General features: G+C 46.0%; 2 long non-coding RNA genes across 3 annotated transcripts in view; one reads left to right on the top strand and one right to left on the bottom strand.

The window, feature by feature from the left end:
* The window catches only part of LOC147022662 (uncharacterized), a 134,676-nt gene that overhangs the window by 47,223 nt on the left and 70,896 nt on the right, over positions 1 to 16,557 (top strand). The gene's annotated exons all lie outside the window — the stretch shown is intronic.
* The window catches only part of LOC147022663 (uncharacterized), a 14,910-nt gene continuing 12,636 nt past the window's right edge, over positions 14,284 to 16,557 (bottom strand). The window contains exon 3 of the long non-coding RNA XR_015059838.1: positions 14,284 to 16,248. This is a non-coding gene — a long non-coding RNA (uncharacterized LOC147022663). The remainder of the gene's footprint in view (positions 16,249 to 16,557) is intronic.

The raw sequence follows: 16,557 nt of genomic DNA, 5'->3' as shown, positions 1-16,557 counted from the left end.
TTCACTCAAGTAGATTGGTATGGACTGCAATCGGCCATCTCTCTTCAGGACTGGTCTCCAATATCTACTGCAAGTGATGTTAACTCAACCTGGGAATTGTTCCACAGGAACACACTCTCTCTCTCATTCACAGATTCATCCCATCCTCTTCTCCAGTTATACTACCATTCTTCCCACTCATGGTACACTGAATCGTGTGGTGGGGCAGTTGCCTTAAAACAACTATCTTTCTCTTCCTGGGATGAAAACCAACCGAATACTATCTTAGATCATTCCACAAAGCCCGCAACGCGTGTATATCCATTGTCCACTCTCAGCAGGGCCAGAAAACAACATCTGGCCAATCTCAAGATTCAACTTTCAAACTTCTCTCCATCCTCTTCAACCTGGTGGCATCTTCTTAAGTTTATCTCTGGAGTATGCTCGCCTTCCATCCCTTCCCTCTTTTCAAATGGCACCACAGCCAACTCTGCTCGTGAGAAGGCCGAATACCTCAATTCTATCTTTCCTTCCAAATCTTGTATCTCCAACCCCTCACCATCTGTACCTCCCCTACTCAGTTGCACCCAATTGCTCCGGGACTCTGTCTCACTCACCTGAGAAGGTGGAGAACTTTCTGCCAACCCTCAACTCTGATTCTGCAACTAGACCGGAAGGCATCAGCTCACGTCTCCTAAAAACCTGCTCTGCTGCTCTTTCACTTCCTCTTTCTGCTCTGTTCACCATATCATTTGCCAAAGATCATCTTCCATCTGCTTGGAAGGAAGCAAACATCACCGCGTTACATGAACAAGGTACAAAATCAAATCCACTTAAATATAGACCTGTCAGCTTACTTAAAATCACCAGCAAGGTCTTAGAATCCATCAATGCAGTTGAAATGAAAACCTTCCCTTTCTTTAATGGCCTCATCTCAGATCATCAATTTGGTTCCAGAGCACATCACTCCACTTTGGAAATGCTGCTTCTACTCTCCCAACAATGGATGGAGGCCCTCAATGTGAGACATGAGATCAGGACTGTCTCTTTTGACTTATCTCAATCTTTTGATACAGTCTGGCATCCCACTTCCCACCTTGCTATTCCTCTGCCAATAGCATCCAAGACCAACGCCAAACATGGCTTACTGACTTGCTCTTCTTTCATTGCTCACATTTGGCTGTTAGTGGACTACTCTCATCTCTTCTCCCTGATAAGTGCCCCAAGGCAGTGTTCTGGGCCCGGTCATATTCCTAATCTTCATCACGGATCTCTCTGACTCGCTGGAACAAAAATCCAAGTTTTCCTCCTCAACAATGTGTGTATATATGTATATATATATGTTGTTGTTCGTCTTTCGGCTGCTCCCGTTAGGGGTCGCCACAGCGGATCATCCGTTATGATCCGAATACTGATTTGGCACAGGTTTTACGCCGGATGCCCTTCCTGACGCAACCCTGGTCACCTCTTTCGACACGGATATGGATTGGGTTTCGCCATGATTCCGGGCTGCCCTACACCCTCTCGTAGCGTGGCTCAGCGCAGAGCTCCCGTCCTCAAGCGATCCTCCGAGTAGCCGGATTACAGGCGCACGCCACTACGCCCGGTGTGTGTGTGTGTGTGTGTGTGTGTGTGTGTGTGTGTGTGTGTGTGTGTGTGTGTGTGTGTGTGTGTGTGTGTGTGTGTGTGTGTGTGTGTGTGTGTGTGTAATGTATACGTGTATATATATATATATATATATACATATACATATATATATATATATATATATATATATATATGTATATATATATATATATATATATATATATATATATAAATATATATATATATACATGTTGTTCCTCTTTCGGCTGCTCCCGTTAGGGGTCGCCACAGCGGATCATCTGTTATGATCCGCATACTGATTTGGCATAGGTTTTTACGCCGGATGCCCTTCCTGACACAACCCTGGTTGCCTCTTACGACACAGGGATAAGGATTGGGTTTCGCCATGATTCCGGCTGCCCTACACCCTCTCATAGAGCGGCCCACTGCAGAGCTCCCGTCCTCAAGCGATCCTCCAACCCAAGCCTCCGAGTAGCCGGATTACAGGCGCACGCCACTACGCCCATGTATGTATGTATGTATGTATGTATGTATGTATGTATATATGTATGTATGTATATATGTATATATATATATATATATATATATATATATATATGTATGTTGTCGATCAAGTCGAATTTATTCGTTTTTCAGCCGTTACTAGCCAACAAAAGCGTCCATCGCAATGGTTCTTTCTCACATAACTAGGACATACCATGAACCTACCCTACCAGTTTCATGTATATCTGACTCATAGTCTCTGAGATATAACGAACTTCGTTTTTTTTTATTGTTTTCGACCAGGTTTCATTCAAAATCTATCTTCGACAGTTTTCATAGGATCTGGCTGGAAAATTTTGACTATGGCGGAATGTACTGCCCACAGTCACTCGTGGCCCGATTTTTGATTTTCGAAAAAATTAATTTTTGAGATTTTTTTTGAAAATTTCAAAGGTCTGTTGCTCGGCAACGGATGGGTCCATAGCAACGGTTCTCATTTGCACACAACTAGGTCATGGTATGAACCTACCAACCAAGTTTCATCGAAATCACCATTGTATTAACGGAGCACTGGACCGAACAGACATGCATGCATACAGACAGACAGACAAGCTGGTAGGTGGATATGGGTAGTCTGCCGTTGCGAGGCAATGGAGGGGTCCATAGCAACGGTTCTTTCTCACACATAACTAGGACATACCATGAACCTACCATATCAGTTTCATGTATATCTGACTCAGTCTCTGAGATATAACGAACTTCGTTTTTTTTATTGTTTTCGACCAGGGTTCATTCAAAGTCTATCTTCTCTGACAGTTTTCATAGGATCTGGTTGGAAATGTTTGACAATATGGCTGAATGGACTACCCACAGTCGCTCGTGGCACGATTTTTGATTTTCGAAAAAATGTTTTTTATGATTTTTCAAAAATTTCAAAGTCCCGTTGCTAGGCAACGGTGGTGTCCATAGCAACGGTTCCCATTTGCACACAACTAGGTTATGGTATGAACCTACCAACCAAGTTTCATCGAAATCACCATTGTATTAACGGAGCACTGGACCGAACAGAGGGACATACAGACATACAGACAAGCAAGCCGGCAGGCGGACATGGGTAGTCGCCTACCCAATAGAACCTGACGTGATGGGCCCATTCGATGGGGAATGACCTGAGGATTAAGTACAAGAAAATTCATGATTCTCGCTTCAAGGGTTAATGCTGCAGATTGTTTTTTTCGTTTAAATACCCCCCCCCCCCACATTTAGAGGTTTTTCGGCCGTTGCTAGGCAACGGAGGGGTCCATAGCAACGGTTATTTCTCACACATAACTAGGACATACCTTGAACCTACCATACCAGTTTCATGTATATCTGACTCATAGTCTCTGAGATATAACGAACTTCGTTTTTTTTTATTGTTTTCGACCAGGGTTCATTCAAAGTCTATCTTCTCCGACAGTTTTCATAGGATCCGGCTGGAAATTTTTGACAATATGGCTGAATGTACTACCCACAGTCGCTCGTGGCCCGATTTTTGATTTTCGAAAAAATAATTTTTTTATGATTTTTCAAAAATTTCAGTCCCGTTGCTCGGCAACGGTGGTGTCCATAGCAACGGTTTTCATTTGCACATGACTCGGTCATGGTATGAACCCACCAACCAAGTTTCATCGAAATCGCCATTGTATTAACAGAGCACTGGACCGAACAGAGGGACAGACAGACAGACAGACAGACGGACAGATAAACATATCGACGGAAAAACTGATAATAAGGGTAGAACTTATTTCAAAAAATTAAAAAAAATTTTTTTTTTTTTTTCGACTGGATCGACTACCCAAGATATCGACGGAAATACTGATAATAAGGGTAGAAAAAAAAATCTTAAAAAAAATTTTTGGAAATTTTTTTTTTCGACTTCATCGACGACCCAACATATCGACGGAAATACTGATAATGAGGGTAGACTAGATTGACTACCCAATATATGTATACATATATATATATATATATATATATATATATATATATATATATATATATATATATATATATATATATACATCTATATATACATCTCTACAATACCAAGCTTGCACACTAAAAACTCGGCTCGCCGTCACACGATCCCTATGAAACTGCTGTGGCACTTAGCGGACATGCCGACAATGTTTGGGAAGTCTTGGCGTTCCATGGTACCACTTGCATTTTGCACAATGCGTATTTTTGTCATTCCCCATGTACGGTCTGTCGTCTGCTACCAGCTATGTTGTACTGCTATACCGTGCATGTGCACGGGTATCGCTAGTTAAACGGAATAATTAGACGGTGGACACAGGCACTCGTGGTTAACTGGGTGGCGTTCGTAGTTCTAAAACAACTAACTGTACCACAACTTTAATTGTGAGCGGTGGCCCCAGGTCTGGCTCTTCCGAGGACAACCGGGGATTTATCCCCCTGAGTGACAAAATAACAATCTGTGGAAGGGAGAGGGATGGGGTGGAGAACACAGAGTACACAAGATGGACATGATGATTGGGAGAAGGCTGATTGGTCTGTCGTTGCAGGGATCTGTTTTTGCACCTTTTTATGCAGGGCAGTAATGCTTTCCGATTTCCAAGCAGATTGTAGATGACCTTTAGCAAATGAGAGGGTAAATAGAACAGAGAGAGGGTGAGCAAGAGCAAAGGAGCAGGTTTTTCGGACACGTGGGCTGATGCCGTCTGGACCGGTTGTGGAATCTGAGTCGAGGTTTGACAGCAAGTTCTACACTTTGTCAGAGGAAAAGGACACAGAGTCCAGGGACAGTTGGGTGCGACTGGGTAAGGTGGGTAGAGAAAGTGATGGGTTTCGGACACAATATTTAGATGCAAACACCGAGTTTAGGCATTCAGCCGTTTCACGTGCGGTGTCAGCAGTGCGGCCATTTGAGGTCAGGGAGGTGATGGAGGGGGAACATACACCAGAAACAGATTTGATTGGATGCAACCAGGATTTGGAGGATGGAAAGAGGTTTGAGAGTTCAGACTTGAGATAAGAAAGATGTTGTTTTCTGGCTCTCCTGAGGGTAGATACACACTTGTTCCGAGTTTTATGGAAGGAACTGAGATTACCCTCAGTTGGGTTTGCTTTCCATGAGGCAAAGGCAAGTTGTTTCAGGATAACTGCCTCACCACAAGCTTCAGTGAACCATGGGCATGAGGAAGGGACAACTGAAGACGAGAGGGGATAAATCTGTACATGAGAGAGAGAGAGAGCAAGTTTCTTTGAAAGAATTCCCAGGACGAGGTGATGTTGGAGAAAGTCGCGATGGGAGACCAGTCTTGAAGTTTGATGGCTGCTTGGAGACCCTGCCAGTCAGCCTGAGTGAAATGCCAAACTTGACGGCGCTGAGACGGCTCTCTAATAACAGCCAGAGAGATGTTCACTTTGACAAGCACGTGGTCAGAATAACCGATTGGAGCGGAGGAAGAACAGATATTTTCAGGGAAATTTGTCAAAATCGGATCCAGAAGAGATGGAGTACTGTTGGTTGAGAACCGGGTTGGGAAGTTGACTGATTGAGTCAGTCCCAATGAGTCACAGAAATATTTTCCTGAAGTGCCATGACAGGTGAGAGAGGTACCCACACCCAGCCAACTGGCATGATGATAAAGGAAGTCACCACACATCAGGAAGAGAGAGTTCGGATGAGTGGATATAACTTTCAGGACCTTACATGACAGGGAAATTTCGGGAAGGAAAGCAGGGAATTTGAAGGAGGTGGGTTTGGGTGGATTAATGAGGGTAGAAATGATTGTGGTTTTGGATGGGGGAAGATAAGAGGTGGTTTTGAACAGCTGTTTTGAAGACCTCGAGGGAAGAATGGGATTGAAGAGTGTGGGAGTCTAAAGGCAGGACAAAAGAGGAATGAAAGAGTGAAGGTGAGCAGTGATTCGTGATTTTGGTAGTTTTACCAGTTGGGGGTTGCTCGTGGGGACCTTGAGCGCCTTGCGGAAATGTGGGGGGTGGGGGGGATGGGGGGGACATTTTGCAGATAGAGCAGGGGGGCAAGACCTGAGAGGAGACAGTGGAAGACAGAAAAACCACTGACCTGTGTGTGGTGAGAGGCCCAAAGTCTCAACCTCACTGCGGGAGATACCACTGATCCTAAGTGCTTTGGTTTCTACAGCGTGAAGCCGAGAAAGGTGAGAGGCAGGAGCACCAGCCCAGAAGGAGAGCAGTACTCCATCAGGCTGTAGACGAAAGCGTTCGACGTTGTCAGGACCTCAGGTGTGCTGAGGAAGGACTTTGCATGACGGGGGATGCCCAGTCGGCGACTGGCTTTCGCGGCTAGTTTGGAAATGTAGCTTTCCTATGAAAGGTCATGGCAGATAGTGAGACCCAGAAGCTTGAATGAAAGGACTTCTTCAAGAAGATTGTTGAGAATGTTGGTGGGGTGTGAAGAGGAGGAAGGTGCGGGGTCCAGACGGTCCTTTCAGAGAGATATGGTGAGAGTGTGAGATTTGTTCGGATTGAAAGACATGTTCCACGTGTTGGACCAGTTTGTGATTTTCTCCAGACCTGCAGTTAGCGAAGAAGCTGCTGCTTGACGATCTGAGGGATGGCAGAGGGTGGAGTCATCAGCAAAGATTTAAAGAGGATTTACCAGAGACTCGGAGAGATCATTGATGAAAACCAGAAAAACAGCGCCCAGAACGCTGCCTTGAGGAACTCCAGCCTGGACAGGAAGAGGAGATGAGAGAACCCAATTTATGGCCACACATTGACTGCAACAGGAGAGGAAGTCTGCGAGACATGAGTGGAGATGGCCTTGGATACCATCGCAAGAGAATTTGGTGAGCAGGGCGGGGTGCCAGACCATATCGAAAGCACGCGATATGTGAACATTGTTCAGTTTTGTGGTGGGGAGCACATCTTTCTGGACTCAGGTGAGCAGTTTGTGGGTCATAAAAATCACTCACGTTGCAACATAGGTGCAACATTGTGAAACTGACTTTCACCTGTTGTTCAAACTTTTGAGATTTTACCTCTCCATGGCAGCTTAAGATAAACCGGACATTTTCGGATATTGGTCCGGATGCCGGCAACAACTCATTTACTTTTCGTTGAAAGACATGGTGAGATATTTTTTTTAATGTCCACAAGTTAATGCATGGTGACAGAGGGTTCCACAGCTTAACCTCCACCGAAGGGATGGCTCGCTCAATGGTGCAACACCCTGCCTGCACAGCACCAAGCTGACAGTTTATCATCGGATTGGAAATCAAACCCAGACTAGACTGCTCACCAGGCAAGTATGCTCACCCCGAGCTCTCCTGCCAGGCCTTGTTTCCACTATTAACCAGGTGGAGTACAAGGAAAAGTTGGGAATTCTGTAAAAATTCAAAATGATGGAAATAATACAATTCTTGAAACGAGCAATCATCACTGTATATTTATATTTAAAAATAAATATATATACCCTCATCAATGTTCCATAAATGTTAGAATTGTATGAATGGAAATAACCATATTAAACACGTTAAGACCGAAACTTGTTGTTGTTTCCACCACTCCCCAACACCAAAGTTAACCTCCACATGATTCATAAGGTTTCATTTTGAATCGTACCTCAAAGGAATTTTTCATAGCCTTAAACACTGCTTTTGCCTTGAAACCTTAAAGCAATTATAAACCAAACGTTTTCGTGGCTCACCAGATAATGGCTTCAGGTTTGATTACCCCCATCCTCCCACTGAATGCGGATATGGCGATGAGAAATTCTCGCTCCTCTGCTCTTTCATCGCTCTGTCTCTCGCCAATCCCTCCAGGAGAATGTGTTCTCCCGGGCAACATTCTCCTCGGGAAAATCCCAAAGTGCAAGCTCAATGCTCACCCTCACTCCTTTATTTCTCTCTTCTCCCACTTGTGGAACATCCTTTGTAAGTCCACCTCCTCAAATCCTCCACTGCCCTCTGCCCGCTCTCTCGCCCCCCTCTTCCCCAGCACCACAGAGTCTTTTCTCCTCTTCCAGCCACCTCCCAAAGCCATTATGCAATTCCCCACACTCCTTCAACAACTCTCCTTACCTCCCCCTCCCTCCTCCCTTGTCCTACCCTCCCCCTCCCCTCCCATCCCCTGCACTCAAAGCCTCCTCCCTTCCCTCTTCATTAACAATGTGGATCTCAAATATCCGGGGCCTTCGCTCAAATCTTACAGATCTTTCCATACAGGTTGCCATTAACAAACCAGACATAATTTGCCTTACAGGAACTTTCTTCCCTCAAGACGTCTCTGACTCCCAAGTATCTCTCCCTGGTTACTCTTTCCTCTGGTATGACAGACCTGAGCCTCGTCCTGGTGGAGGAGTTGCCCTCTTCATCAGACTCTATTCCTCACTCTCCATGCACTTCCCTCACTCCCCCACACCCCCAGGAATACATCTGGCTACGGCTTCCCTCCACTCCCACCTCATGTTTATATGTGTACTGTACCTTAAACCAAACAGTGATGACTCCATCTACACTTCACTATCTGAAAACATGGACCGAATTCTCTCTTCCTCATATTTGGTGACTTCAATTGTCATCATGTCAGTTGGCTCGGTGTGGGTACCTCTCTCACCTGTCATGGCACTACAGCAAAAGATTTCTGCAACTAATTGGGACTGAATCGATCGATCAATTTCCCGACCCAGATCTCATCCAATTTTCTGCAACTAATTGGGACTGAATCGATCGATCAATTTTCCCGACCCGGATCTTCACTCTATCTCTTCTGGATCTGATTTTGCCAAATTTCCCTGAAAGTGTCTGCTGTTCTTCCCCCGCTCCAATCGGTTCTTCTGATCATGTGCTTGTCAAAGTGGACATTTCTCTGGCTGTTATCAGAGAAGCACCTCAGCACCGTTGAGTCTGGCATTTCACTCAGGCTGACTGGCAGGGTCTTCAATCAGCCGTCAAACTTCTAGACTGGTCTCCCATCGTGACATTCTCCAACATCAACTCATCCTGGGAATTCTTTCAAAGAAACTTGCTCTCCCTCATGCACAGATTTATCCCCTCTCGTCTTCAGTTGTCTTACCCTACCTCCTGCCCTTTCACTGAAGCTTGTGGTGAGGCAGTTGGCCTGAAACAACTTGCCTTTGCCTCATGGAAAGCAAACCCAACTGAGGGTAATCTCAGTTCCTTACACAAAGCTTGGAACAAGTGTGTATCTACCCTCAGGGGAGCCAGAAAACAACATATTTCTAAGCTCAAGTCGGTACTCAAATCTCTCTCGCTCCTCCAAATCCTGGGGGCGTCTAATCAAATGTTTCTGGTGTTTGCTCCCCCTCCATCCCTCCCTTACCTCAAATGGCCGCACTGCTGATACCGCACGTGAAAAAGCTGAATGCCTAAACTCGGTGTTTGCAACAAAATCTTGTGTCGGAAATCCATCACTTTCTGTACCCACCTTACCTAGTCGCGCCCAACTGTCCCTGGACCCTGTGTCCATTTCCTATGACAAAGTGGAGAGTTTGCTGTCAAACCTCGACTCAGATTCTGCAACCGGTCCAGATGGCATCAGCCCACGTGTCCTAAAACCTGCTCTGCTGCTCCTGCTCACCCTCTCTCTCTCTGTTCTATTCACCCTCTCATTTGCTCAAGGTCATCTGCCATCTACTTGGAAATCAGCAAACATTACCACCCTGCATAAGAAAGTGCGAAAACAGATCCCTGCAACTACACACCAATCAGCCGTCTCCCAATCGTCAGCAAGGTTATGGAATCGATAATTGCTTCAGACATTAAATCTTTCCTCTTCTCCAATGGCTTGATTTCCAATCATCAATTTGGTTTCAGAACAGGTCACTCTACCCTGGATAACAATGGATGGAGGTACTCAATGCCAGACGTGAAATCAGAGCCATATCCCTAGATATATCGCGTGCTTTGGCATGGTCTGGCACCCTGCCCTGCTCACCAAACTCTTCCTATGGTATCCAAGGCCATCTCCACTCATGGCTCGCAGACTTCCTCTCCTGTCACAGTCAACGTGTCGCCCGAAATGGAGTTCTTTCATCCCTTCTTCCTGTCCAGGCTGGAGTTCCTCAAGGTAGTGTTATGGGCCCTGTTCTTTTTCTGGTTTTCATCAATGATCTCTCCGACTCTGGAATATCCTCTTTATCTTTTTGCTAATGACTCCACCCTCTGCCATCCCATCTGTCATCCCTCAGACCGGCAAGCAGCAGCTTCTTCGCTCTCGACAGATCTGGGTAAAATCACAAACTGGTCCAACAAGTGGAACATGTCTTTCAATCCTAACAAATCTCACACTCTCACTCTGTCTCTCCGAAAGGACCATTTGGAAAAATAAACCCCATCCATTTTCTCAACAATCCTCTGGAAGAAGTCCTTTCTTTCAAGCTTCTGGGTCTCACTCTCTGCCATGACCTTTCCTGGGAAAGCCACATTTCAAACCTCGTCTCCAAAGCCAGTTCCCGACTGGGAATCTTCCGTCGTGCAAAGTCCTTCCTTGGCCCACCTGAGCTCCTGACCACATAAAACGCTTTCCTCCGCAGCCTGATGGAGTACTGCTCTCCCCTCTGGGCTGGTGCTCCTGCCTCTCGCATTCCTCGGCTTCACGCTGTGGAAACCAAGGCATTTCAGATCATTGGTATCTCCCGCAATGAGGCTGAGTCTTTGGGCCTCTCACTCTCTCACCGCAGGCAGGTCCATGGTATTTCTGTCTTCTCCCGTCTCCTTTCCAGTCTCCCCCCCACCCCCGCTCTGTCTGTGTTTTGTCCCCACCATATTTCCGCAGGGCTCAAGGTCCGTAAACAACCCCCTTCTGGTAAAACTACCAAAATCACGAATCACTGCTCACCTTCACTCTTTCATTCCTCTTTTTTCCCCACCTTTGGAACAAACTCCCACACTCTCTTCAATCCCATTCTTCCCTCCAGGCCTACAAAACAGCGGTTCCCCACCACCTCTTATCGTCCCCCATCCAAATCCTCGGTCTTTTCTACCCCCGTTAATCCACCCTAAACCCACCTTCTTCAAATTCCCCGCTTTTCTTCCTGAAAGTCCCTGTAATGTCCATCTTCTCTTCCCCATGTTCCCCGTCCCATCCCTCTCCCTTCCACAGATCTCCAAATGCCGCTGTTCCCCACTGTTTTGTCCTTCCCACTCCTGCCCCTCCTGTCTCATGCCCCCTTGATGTGTGTTATGTGTTTGCTCTCATATGAGCCTCGACAAGTTATACAAAAAAACAAAAGTTTGTTCACACCCACTCTTCTCCCTCATCTTGGCAGGAAACCACCACCTCATGTTATCCTCCATTCTTCCTCTTGATCTTTTCTCTCCTCATTATCGACAACGATCAAAAAACCCTTGTTCTCGCAATGTCATAATCGTTTTCTTTATTTATATATTTTCTTCATTCTTCCTTCTCTTTCTCCCCTTTCATAACCTCGTGTCCATCGGGCAATGTATTGCCTTGTACTCGTTGTCACCTTGTTCTTCTATGAGCTTGGACTTTGTATACAAAAAAAAAAAAATTCATTGTCATGATGGACAAGGAGATTCGACAAAGCTGTGTGACCTTTGCTGATGTTTTGACATTTGTAAATTAATTACTAACGGATATACCTCATCAATATTAGGTTGATTATTAGAATGGGGTCATTATATGGATTACGTTATTGGGGGTAAGAATTCTTTAACACCAAAATCGACATTAGAAAACTTAAAATAAGGGAAATTATCAGGGAAACAAGATTTTATCGACCTATAATGATCCGTACGTATGTAATGCCCGCCAACTTTCACTCTACTCGCCATCCATTGACTGTACATACTGTTGTGGTTGACGAAATTCGCAAACCACCATTCAGGTCCCGTAGGTGAGATATCTCTGAGTATATGTGTAGTTAGGCCCAAACCCGTTGTTTAGAGGGAATAAATGTCATTCATTCGGGCTGCGACCCTTTTAGATAGCCGTTTTTCTTTTACTATCTTTATTTTGGACCAGCCGCCATTACTACCACCACAACCACCACCAACCACGTCTCAACAGCCATCACACAACAACCACCAACCGCAATGCCGCTTCACACCAACAGCCACGACCCTTGCCGTCACATCTTGCTCTCGCAACCATCGCATCACCGCCATTCCCGCGCCGCTTGTGGGCACCGATCCTGGACTCGTACAGGGCGCGCACCAAGCAGCGGGTGCAAAAACACCAGCCTTTCCGAGAAATCGGATCAAAAACGATTCACGCCCACTTCTGTTCCGTCCTATCAGCGAGCGTGGGGCGATTTGGCCCCGCCTCCAGGTGCGTCGGAGTATAATCGCTATATGCAGATTCGCGGATCAAAAATCATTCACGCCCACTTTTCCTCTGTCCAATGGGGAGCCAGCCAGAGGTGAAGGAGCGAAGCCCCGGGGGCTATAAAGGGCCGCGTTCGCTCGCCGAAAAGGAGTAGTTGAGTTGGAAAGAGTTGAGAGTTTCTGAGAAGAGGAAAGCAGTTGGACGGAGTTGAGAAGAGTGGAGAGTTGGAGAGTTGTGGCGGCGGCGAAGGCAGTCGAGAGGGTGCTCGTGTCAGAGTCGGGGAGCTGCAGAGAGGGGAGGCCGGTAACGCGACCGAGGTCGCGGTGGAGACGCTCGTCGCGGGACCCAAGCCAGCGAGATATCCTCATTCCCCCGAGCATCAACAACCCCCTCCTGTTTCCCCCCCCCCCACGCTGAGATAGTGTGAGAAGGGGGCCCCGTTCCCACCCCATTTCCAGGCAGTGCCAGCGAGGCCCGCGGAGTCGGGGCGCCACCGCCATTTTGCGGCTCATCACCAGACGGGTAGGCTCGACGCGGTCTCGGCCCCAGGCCCGTCTGCCCCCCTCATCGTTGAGGGTGGTTCCTTTTTCTTTTGCTTTGAGTATATGTGTTGTCGGCGCCGTCTGTGAAGTAAAACTGTATAAGTGTTGCCGTGTGCTCGGTAGTCGGTAGTAGATCTGCATTGTTACATTTGCTTTTTGTGCAGAATTGTGTTTCTTCTACTTTTATATTTACTTTTGGTGTATAATTGTATATGTGTGCTTTCCGTTTGCCGCGGAATAAATGTGCTTTATGTTGAACTGTTTTTCCCGTTTCGCTTCGTCTTTTCTTTAATTGAATCTCCATCTTACTTCACGTAAAGGGTTGGTCGTGGGCTAAAAACGCCCGATAATTAATCGAACCGTCGAGGTTGACGATAACACCGCTCGGTTATCCCGATAGTACGGAACGGGTCGCTTAAAGTGGCCCGTGTCCGAAGTCGACCTGCGGCGAGGTGCGATCGCCCGGTCTACCCTCCGTGTGGGTACTTGGGTAGGTCGAATTTGGCGAGCAACCCTATCCCACGCGGGGGGCCGATTGGCACGATCGTGGTGAGGCCGAAAGGCCCACCCGTGACTAGTTCCCGGCGTTAGTCCGAGAGGGTCACGACGGGATTGTCCGTCCGGTGGGCGACGTGCCGCGATTCGAGTTACGTGGCCGTTCGCACGCCGGCGGGCGCGAATTCGCAACAATACATTTGCCTAAACACCCTCCATACGAATATAACAAATTGTAAAGAAAAACGTTTTTTTTTTTTAAATGTAAAAGGATGAAGGGGTGGTTTTGCCGAAAAGTATGTAAAAAAAAAAATTGTAGGGATGGTCACAAGAAATCATGTGAAACCACTCGTATTTTCTGGCCACGTACTCTACTTTGTCCTCGAACATCCTCTCTTTCTCCATCACCGTTGTATTTTAAAAGATTATTTTGCTTTTTCTTCTTCCTTTGTGCTGTCCCTTTCACACGTCCAACACAACCATCATTGCAGACTGCAGATGTGCAGATAATGCTCAAAACAATTTGCTGACGGACATAAGGGACAGACTGGTGTTTAAAGCACGATTGCGTTATCCGGCATTCTCACATTCAACGGTATATATGGTATATAATATGTATAGTTTGTAAAGTTACCCTTTTCCTGATGCTTAGTGCTGTTTAATGTGTGAAACACTTGTTGCCAATATTCTGCATTCAGATGGTTAGGATGTTTGAAATGCTCTTTCTGCTCTGGCTTTTGTAGCACAATGCAAATATTTTGCATACTAAGCCACTCTGGCAAGTGGGGTGAAAGAAATAAATCAATAAACAAACAAATAGATAAACAAACAAATGCCATCAATTGGAACTTTAACCAATTTGTATAATCTCCAGAACAGATTGCTGCATGTACGGTCCTGACTCGTGCCAAACCGCCATGCCAAGAGTTTATTAACTCCCGAGGATGAACAGAATTACTGGAAACAGACACAAGTGGACTGTCAGTTCCCTGATACGATTTAATTATTATCTGCAAATGGATTATCTTTATACAATTTATATCTTCACCAGGGACCAATTAATTACCAAAATGGTTTCCCATGCACAGGAGAAGGACTGCGATGGCAGACGCATCCTTCGAAATAAAATGGTTTCTTAAAAGAAATGACACACGGAGTCAAGACGATCATACTCGACCAAATCCAGCACACAAAGACAAAATAAAAGGGGACGAATGACACAAACTTATTGTGCAGTCAAACAAAAAAACCTCTGGTGCCGACATGCACTTGCTCACTCGTACCGAAACAATGGGGAAACTGGCAAGGATTTTGGGAAATCTGTTGGCACCCTTCGCATTGCGGCCAGACTGCATGAACTCGGGGTTCGGCACTCTCTCCGCAGCAACGCAGACTGATACTTGCAGTCGCAGCAAATCAGACTGGTATGACTGGAACTAGTCGAAGATGCTGAATCCCAGTGACTCCTCATACTGCTGGTAACTGTCCATTGCGCTTCGATGGCCCAGTTATTATCCCTCCCTGTGGACACACCTGCCTGGCTCTGAATGGCTGCTCGGTGTTCTCGGTGGGTGAGGGTGTTTACCCAATGAGTCAGCGCTCCACATTCCTCGGTGCCATTTCCACCATTTCACACTTGCCCAAGCCGACATTCTTGTTATTTTGCCTGGCAGGCCACGTGGGAGGTTCATGGGTCCATACGCGAAGTGGTGTTGCTTTATGAGCTTACTTACCACCCTTCCCTACCTGAACTTACCTGACAGGAAGGTGCATACAATTTACAATCTTATCCCTATGCTAGTTTCTATCGGTAACAACAACGCCTTCTTCAGTGTACATAAGAGCAGGACGAATTTAACCCAATATGTTCCTGTTGCAATGGAAGAATCTATCCTACTCGGGCACATGGACATGCTATCATAAGTTCTAACTATGGGGTTCCTCCATCACCAACACGTAGCAATATGTTGTTTGGTTCGTGAGAGCCAACCTTGTATAATTATATTAACCGTGAACAGAATGCCTACCTTTGAACATTTAAACTTGATCTTTACAATGATGACATTAAACCTTTTCTGTCTCGTACACTTATCTCATTGGGTCTTTGGCTTTGGAAATAGAACCTAATGGGCATCCGACGGTCCTACGCACCATCCACGTTCCTTTTCCCATAAGCACATCTCTTCACCCAAAATTATGCTTCCTTCTGCCGCATGGTATTGACAGGATGGCGGGAATGATGTTGCTCGTACACGTGACCGCAAAAAGCTCAACTATTTGCCCAGCGATCGGTTCATGGAGGCTGAAGTTCAGATTTTGCTTTCATGCTGTGAAGTTTTGCTGTTTACCAGTCATGTTGGCACACTTTGGTTGTTCGGCCTATCCTTCGGTGGTTTCTACGCTGTTACCATTTTCATTGTCCTGTAGAAGGTTAAAGAAATAAACAATTGGTCATGTACACATAAATTACACAAAATGGCATTTTTCCTCCTTGATATCCACTAAATTTGCTATTCTTTCCATTTCCTTCCAATTCCCTAAAGTATTTGGTGTGAGTCGGTTGAGGTTCAAACCACCGACCTCCGAGACTCAGAGTGGACACTCGAACCATTACGCCACCAATGCTCCTCTATCATCTCCCTTTCACTTTGAGTGTGATTCCCATAAGATGTCCCAGTAAAAATTGCATTCCGATTCAGTGCTGGGACGAGGTGCTGCTCTGGGATACATGCCATGATCTTTTGGAGGTCGTGCGAGAGTGATTTCTATTTGCAGTGTGGAAGCTTAGGATCCAGTGTTTTACTTCGTTTCAGAGAGTAGGTCTTCACATCGGCAAATCCTGGATGGCGAAAATTATGGGTGAGTGTAAGCAGTTGGACCCCCCGCACACGCACATGCACACACACAAACCTCACCTCCATTTAAAGGGGAGCAATAGACACATGATTACACTTTGACAATATCCCTTCATTTTGATTACTTTGACCAGGTTTTTATCCAGACATTGTGGCCAGTGGTATTTCATTATTGCCACACATCCGTGGTCATGGTTGGTTACGCATTTCCACATGTCATTGTTGAGGCGTTTCGACTCCCCTTTTCAAAATGCCGGATCCATCTCTTCTTAAATTACCAGACCCTGTCCAAG

This window comes from Eptatretus burgeri, chromosome 7, assembly GCF_056783735.1.
Source record: "Eptatretus burgeri isolate ZD-2024b chromosome 7, Ebu_testis_v1, whole genome shotgun sequence".
Lineage (NCBI taxonomy): Eukaryota > Metazoa > Chordata > Myxini > Myxiniformes > Myxinidae > Eptatretus > Eptatretus burgeri.
Note: the sequence above shows the minus strand (reverse complement) of the source record. Positions and strands in the feature narration are given on the sequence as shown.